The following is an 8,377-nucleotide window of genomic DNA, read 5'->3' as shown; positions in this document are numbered from 1 at the left end:
TAAGAATATGGGTTTTGGAATCAAAATAGTTGGCTTTAAATCCTGGCTCTGTCATTTATTTGCTGTGAGACCTTGAGAAAATCATATAACCTTGAGCCTGAGTTTCCTGGGAAGGGCTGCTGGGAAGATTAAATGAGACCATGTATTTGAAAGGTACAACACAGTGTTTGGTGCATGATGTATGACGAATCAGGGGTGGAAATAAAGATTCTAGCTGCCAAGAGGCTGGCATGCACCAGTATGGACCCAGTGTAGCTGAGGGTTGGCAACTTCTGGACTGGTTGGTCTCATGTTGTACCAGTGGTTGAATATTCTGACCATCTCGGTTAATCTAGGACACCAGGAACTCCCAGTTCCCTACAGGCAGCGGATAAGGGCTGGAAGCTGAGGGCCTGGGATTCAGGGTTAGAGTGAGCAGCAGCAAATGATTCAATTCGCATTGAATGGTGGTGCTCAGGGCACTTTCCAATCTGTGCATGCTCAATGGGGCCTGGAATCACAGACCTTCAAGTCAGGCTCCTTGAATGTGGTTCAGGCCATGTTTGTTTTCCAAGTGTGAAAAAAGACTGAATCCAGAGGGCCATCAGCAGTGGAGGTAAAGAAGATGGACCTGGCTGAATTAAAACGCTGGAGTCGTGGCAAGGTAGACAAACTTTACCTCTTCTTCTCAGTCAACATTGAGGGTGGGAAGCTTCACTCAGGAGCACAATTTATACATCTGAAGGCGTTTTGAATTACAGCAAACAATGTTGAATTTATTAAGAGACTTTCCCCAGGTTATGTCACCTTGACAATCTGAATTTGCGTGCTTGGAGGTATTCTATTGGGGTTAACTGGCATTGGTCACTAAAACTAGAGCTTCCTTTCTCTTAGACAAGAGACCTGCTGAAACATTTGCTCTACTTTATGTAGTTGACTTCTGCTGCTATCAAATATAATGTTGGACAAAAATGCGTAACCATGTTTAAATTACTTTTATAGTTGACGAACTATAAGGTAGGTCACCTATATTCTTTCTTGATAGCCACAGAAGAGTCATCAGTTAATTAGCTAACCATTCTTATGGTAAATTATAGAATCACAGGCAAGTGTCCAAATGGTATCAACATAAGTGGACATTAGACAAAAAGTGGTATAAATACTCAGAGAAAGGGTAGACGATTATAGGCTAGCTAGAATGAGCGGAAGGAGTCAGTAAAGTCAGAAGTCTTAATAAGGTCTTTCAAAATGTGTAGAATTATTATTATTATTTCACAGAGAATGAGAAACCTATAAAATTTAAACAGTTGTTCATACCTTACCCATCATTTTGAAAAAATGCATATTAGCAAGAAAATTAAATATTTTTCGTTTGAATAATGAGTTATCCATTTTGATGAATCTTTAAATTGAAAATATTTGGATCGTATTTTTAACAGAAGCTCTAAAAGTGTGAGCCATTAATTTAGTTCTGACTTTCACTGACAGAGTTTCAAGAAAAGAGAAGAACTTTGCTTGATTTATTGTTGTATGCAGCTGTAGTTCAAGAATGAAAATGAGCTTTTGATCTTTTTACTGGTCCCTTTAGAATTTCTAGCTCAGAGGATTTTCAGGAGGAATTTATTTTCCCCCATTTTATCAATCAATTGTAAAACAAAAATATTTGAATAGTGAAAGGGTTTCTGAACCCAGTAAATCCATCAGGTCAACAGGACTGTGACCATGACTCTGGAGTTAAATATGCAAAACTTTTGCGACAGGAAGTGAATTTTGTCCTCTGGAAAGCTCACAGCTGTTTATTCCGAGTTCACTGGGGTTTCAACCATTCTGTTGAATGCAATTTAAATCTCCCTTATTTGTTTTCCTAAGTGTGCACGTTCCTGAGCTGTCTTTGTGGTTGTTGTCAGTGCTGAGATTCATAGTTTACCCCTTTGCTGTCGCCCCTGGAAGCCTCCATTCTGTGTCTTTGAGGTCACTGCAATAGCTGAGCTCACATTTGCAAGGTTAATGGAATAAGCACTCCAATTAAGAGGTAGAATTTTCAGAATGGATAAAAAACGCAAGCCCCGACTACATGTAACTAGGAGAGAAGCCATTGAAATAAAAGGGCGAAAATAGCTTGAAAATGGATAGATGGAGCAAGATGTGTCAGGAAAACAGTAAGCCTATGAAGGCTGAAGTCTACTTGGGCTGTGCTAAGATCTTATAAAACAGACCTTCCACAAAAAGTACAGCTAGAGGTAAAGCAGAATGACGGAAGTATGTATTGATCAGAAGACAAAACAAACATCAGTGTGCATGTGCCTAAAAATGGTCCCCAACATATGAAGCAAAAATTTGACATCTTTATAGGAAGACAATTACAGAATTTAGTAGAAGATTTTTATTAACTGTCTCTCAGGAATTGACAGAAAACTGGCTGAAACTAAGTAGTAAAGACAGAGTCTTTAAACATATGATCAACTATCTTGATCTAATTAATAACTATGGAACCACTGCAAAATAAACATGATTTTACATTACAATGCACATTTATTTTAGTGTACATGGTATGTTCACCAATACATACCATATTTTAGGCTATAAAACAAGCCTTAATAAATTTATAAGTATCGAATAGTACAGATTATGTTCTTTGACCACAATGAGATTATTTAGAAACAATGACATGAGATATTTAGGTAAATACCAAATATTTGGCAATTAAAAACCAAATTTTACAATATTGGTGTTCAAAAGAGAAGCTACAAATTATGATATTTTTAACTTAATGGTGGCGAAGATACAATATATTAAAATTTGTAGGATTCCCCTAAAGAAGTACTTAGAGGTAAATTTGTAGCTTTAAATGTTTCTATTACCAGAGAACATAGAATAATGACCTAAATTACCTCAATAAACTAGAAAAAGAAGAGCAGGTAAATCCAGAGTAAATGGAAGGAAAAAAATGAAAAAGACAAGAGTAAATCTTTGTAAAACAAAAGCAAATGATAGGTAAAACTGACAAAATCAAAAGTAGGTTTTGGGCTGGGGACATGGCTCAGTGGTAGAGTGCTTGCCTAGTATGCATGAGGCCCTGAGTTTGGTCCCCAGCATACACAAATGCAAAAAGTATTTTTCTTTTTTTTTTTTTGGAAAAATCAACAGAATGGTAGAACATCTGATTAAAAAGATAAAGAAAAAAGACATAAATCACCTATTGAGCAGAAAAGAAGGATTATCACTTCAGATCCTGCAGGAATAAAAAGGATAATAAATTTATTTTGAACAAATATATACCAAAAATTGAGATAACTTAGATGCAAAAAAAAGAGAAAGGAAAATTACAGACTATTATCCTTTATAAACCAAAAATCCTCCAAAAAGATTTAACAAATTGAATCCAACAATATGTAAAAAAGATAACTAAAAAAAGTTAGTATAAAAAGTCAAAAAGCTGATTCTAAAATTTTCACAGAAATGCAATGACTTAAAATAGCCAAAGGAATTTTTAAAAAAGTTAAAGAACTTACATTAAATAAAAAAGAAAATATTATCTGATTTTATGATTTATGCTTACAGTCATTAAAGCTGTGGTATTTGTGGAAAGAAACATACAGAGCAATAGAATTAACATGAGTCAATAAAAGAGAGTTCAAAATTATTCTATTGGTATATAATAATATTCTTATTAAATTATTATAAAATATTACATAATAGTTATCAAATATAGTTAAATAATAGTTTAATAATAACATGATTATTATGAGAAGGCAATAATAATATGATTATTATTAAACAATTCTTTATATAGTCCATTGATTTTCAATAAATGGTGTTAGAATAATTGAATATCCATGTGAAAAATGAAAACATCAGTCCTCCATAAATGAAATTAATTCAAGATTAATCATAGACTTAAATGTATGTTATGGTTTGGCTGTGACATGTCCCCCCAGAACTCACACGTGAGACAATGCAAGAAGGTTCAGAGAAGAAATGATTGGGTTGTGAGAATCTTAACCCAATCAGTGAATTAATCCCCTTGTAGGGACTAACTGAGTGGTAACTGAAGGCAGACAGGGTGTGGCTGGAGGAGGTGGAGCATTGGAGGGCATGGCTTTGGGGTATACATATTTGTATCTGGTGAGGAGAGTCTCTCTCTACTTTCTGATCACCATGTGAGCTGCTTCCCTGGGCCACACTCTTCCACCATGATGTTCTTCCTCACCTCAAGCCCCTAGGAATGGAGCCATACTTCTATGAACTAAGACCTCTGAAACTGTGAGCCCTCAAATAAATTTTTTCTCCTTTACAGTTGTGCTGCAGTGGAGATCCCTGAAATTAAGAGGTGACAGTAACATGGGACATCATCCTAGGAAAGCTGCAGGAATCAAGCAGAGACAAGCCAACAGAAAGGCCACCTGGGCTGCAACCAGCAAGGCCACAGGGGCTGAGATACATAAGCCCTTTGGAGAGAAACCACGATGGCACGTGCCCCAGATGCTGAACACAGAACTACAGGACTTGTTTGCCTACTTGGATTTCGGACTTGCTTTGGTCTTATCTCTTCTTTCTATGCCCTGATTTTTCTGAATGAAAATGTTTACTCTGTACCATAGCATATTGGATACTTGTAAATTGCTTTTAATTTTACAGGGGCTCACAATTTGAGATTGCCTTGAGCCTCAGAGAAGACTTTGGACTTGAACTTTGAGCAATCTCTGAACTGTTGAGACTACGGGGACTCTTGGAAATGGACTAAATGTATTTTGCATTGTGAAATGGTCGTGAGCTTTTGGGGACCAAGGGTGGAATGTTATGGTTTAGGTATGAGGTGTCTTCCAAAAGCTCAAGTGTGAGACAATGCAAGAAGCTCCAGAGAAGAGATGATTGTGTTAGGAGAGCCTTAACCCAATCAGTGAATTAATCACCTGATAGGGATTGAGTGGTAACTGAAGGCAGTGGGATGAGATAGGAGGAGGCGGGGCACTGGGGGGCGTGGCTTCAGTGTATATATTATATATCTGGTGAGAGGAGCCTATCTCTCTGCTTCCTGATCATCAAGTGAGCCACATCCTTCTGCCACGCTCTTCCACCATGATTTTCTGCGTCCCCTCAAGCTCCTAGGAATGGAGCTGGCCTTTTATGGACTAAGACCTCTGAAACCCTGAGCCCTTAAATAAACTTTTCCTCCTCTACAATTGTTCTGGTTGGGTCCTTTAGTCACAGCAGCAAAAAAGCTGACTAAAACAAGGTATAAGTCAATATCATAAAACTTCCTTTAAAAATGGTAGAAAATTGTGACTTTAGGTAGTCATGAATTTCTTAGATATGACACACAAGGCACAAACCACAAAAGAAAAAATTGGATTTTATTAAATTTAAAACTTGTGTTCATCCAGAGACACAATGAGGAACCTACAAAGGTAAGTCACAGAAAATGAGAGAATAGTTTCCAAGCATGTAGCTGACAAAGGACTCAATTCCAGAAAATATATGGAATCCCTATAACTGAAAAAGAAGGCACACAACTCAGTTTTTAAAATGGGCAAAAGAAAACGAGGATTATGAAGTAGATGGTCAGCAGAGCCAGCAATGGTAGACCATGGCTTCAAAAAAAAAAAAAAAAACAAAAAATGGGCAAAAGATTTGCACATAGAAATACAAAATATCTCGATTATTTTGGAAAATATGTCAGTCTCTTAAAGTGCTAAATTTACGATACAAATCAGAATACCTCTTGTAGATATTTACCAAAGAGAAATAAAAACTTATATCACCAAAGATTTATATACAAATATTCATGGCTTCATTATTCATGATAGTTTGAAGCAAGAACAACTGAAATATTCATCAGTATTAGTTGAATGGGCAAACAAAGGGTGATTAATATCAATATGATGAAAGATTACTCAGCAGTGAAAAAGAATGAACTCCTGATAGAACTGTAGTAACATGCTGAGTGAAATGAAACAGAGTGTATTGCGTATGTTTTCACTTACATAAAACTTCAGAAAAGGCAAACAAATCCACAGTGATGACGAGCACGTCAGTGGAGGCTGGGGTTTGACTGAAGTGGTGCTTTCATGTATCAAGTTAAAAGCCATCAATTCTAGAGTTTAAATAGATGTAATTCCTTGTATTTTAATTACATTTCATTAGGTTGACTTGACAAAGGAATCCTGCAAATCAACAAAAAGAAGATACCAGAGACGGTGGTGGCGACTCTGTGGTGAGGGACCTTCTGTTCTGCAACCTCTCAGGTCTTGACCACCATGAGCCTCACCACCAAGACCCTGAGCTGGTGGCTGTCCACCTGTTACACTAGAGAGCGAGAGATAAGCAGCAGCAACAGCAGCAACAGCAGCAGAGCTCCAAGGACAGCATCCCAGAGGCTGAACTGAAGCAGGACTCCCTTCCAAAGAAGAAAGCCCAGTGCCTTACATCCACCTTACATCCCCAAATCACACTGTTGTCCGCGGCCCTAAGACGACCTCTTACCAAGGTGAGTGAGCATGTTCTAATAGACCTGCCCACTGAACACTGTTTCCGCAGAGGACAGCCCTGCTGGTTTGTATTTGCAGTGGCTAAAGTGCGTCTCCTTGGAATGTGTCCTCCAAGCCCTAGAAGTGTTGCTCAGTTTGGTTTGGCTGGTGTGTCTAAATCTCCAGTGACTGTCTGTAAGCATCGGGGTTCTACCAGCCTCTAGCATAGTTGGAGCTGGGAAGAAACAGATTGGGATAAACAGTAAAACCTGGCCATATTCTTTCTGAGACCCAGGAGAATGTCTTCAAAGAGGCCTAGACTGTGCTGGGCACTATCAGTGTTTGTGATCTTCAGAACAGTCTCTGAGTTAAGTGGGGGCCCTTCTTGTGGCTTAGGGAGGACAGGACCTGCCCAGCTTCTCGGCTCTCCTAACTGCTGCCAGGCTGACCCAGTGACCTGACCTCTCAGGTCACCAGATACCACTTAGGGTCCTTGGTGTTGTTGACAAAGTAGATTTCAGAGCTGTCAGCCAGCAATCTCGGGAGCCTGTGGGGAGAATGGTGCCAGCCTTTGGGTTTGGACTAGGTCAGGAAAGCACCCAAGGACACTGTTCAGCAGGCCTGCCCAGGTCAGCGCTGGTCAAGTGGGCTCCTCCTCAACTCCTCAGCCACCAGGCTGAGTTCCCATGGCCAGAGTTGCAGACTTTCATCTGCCCGTGCCTGGAGGCTTTGCATAAGTCTTCAGGAGTGGAGAGGAGTTTGAGAAGGCTGCTTTGGCAGGGATGTGGCTCAGTGGTGAGGCTTTTGGTTGGATTCCCAGCACCAAAAGAAGAAAGAAAAGAAAACCACTGCTTTGGATGTTCAGGGGAGAATTGTGGGTAGTTAAAAATTGAAAGAAGTCTCTTGAAGGTAGCTAGGTCACGTTTTTGCTGGTCTTGACGTGGATTCTCTTTTGGTCCAGGAGTGGGGTTCTGGGATAATCATGGGGAAGCACATCTCTAGAAGCTGGCTGTGGGGTGGGCGTGTTGTGATGAGGCTGGGTACGGTGGCATACGCTGGAGAAAGTGGCCCATGTGGCAGGAGAAGTCTCCTTGATGAGTTCCTAGACATGTGAAAGATGGGATTAAAAACAGTTGGTCCAAATAAAAAAATACAGCGTGAGTATTCCCAACACACTTGAAGAACATGTATCAAAAATGAGTAGTAGTATCTGGAGCAAATGGGATAATGCTGGTGTGTGAATTATTTTAATTTTTTTCTCATATTTTCTGAATAAATACCAACATTTGTCAAAAAAAGAAAAAAGAAAAAGGATTTTGATGAAGAGTGTAAATGTTGGTTCAATTAACTTATGAAAGAGTAAATGGATGGGTCTGTATGCTACTCCTTTAACTAATAATTCAGTTTCATTTTCACCATTGACACTATGGAGTTCTATGATGAAACAATTTAATAAACTCACGAATCACTATCTTTGCCAACATTATAGAAATTCCAACATTAATATAAAAACCGCAGTGTTAAAACTGTAAATATTTGATGATTATAACCAATTGCCTTTTTCTATGTTTGGAATATGAGAAGGTTAAGACTCAGAGATGGATTATCTGCACAGAAGTTTTTCCAAATAGTAGTCAAAATCTTGTCTTTTAAAAAATAAATATAAATTCTTTAATTTTTTAAAACACTGAGTCACAAAAGTTTTCTTAAGTGCCAGTACAGTCTGTTAAATTCAATCTATAGTTCACAGATACTTGGGCCCCAATTCAAATGCGATGTCATTTTAAAATCCATTTGTTGAGAAATCCTACTTTGTTATATAATTAACTAAAAACAGATTTAGCATTTTATGTTACTTGTTAAAAAGTGAAGAGATGGATGTTTTCCTTGATTTATTATAAATTTTAAAGATCATAGTAAAATGACCTATT

The sequence above is a fragment of the Sciurus vulgaris genome (assembly GCF_902686455.1).
Source record: "Sciurus vulgaris genome assembly, chromosome: 14".
Classification (NCBI taxonomy): Eukaryota; Metazoa; Chordata; class Mammalia; order Rodentia; family Sciuridae; genus Sciurus; species Sciurus vulgaris.
Note: the sequence above shows the minus strand (reverse complement) of the source record.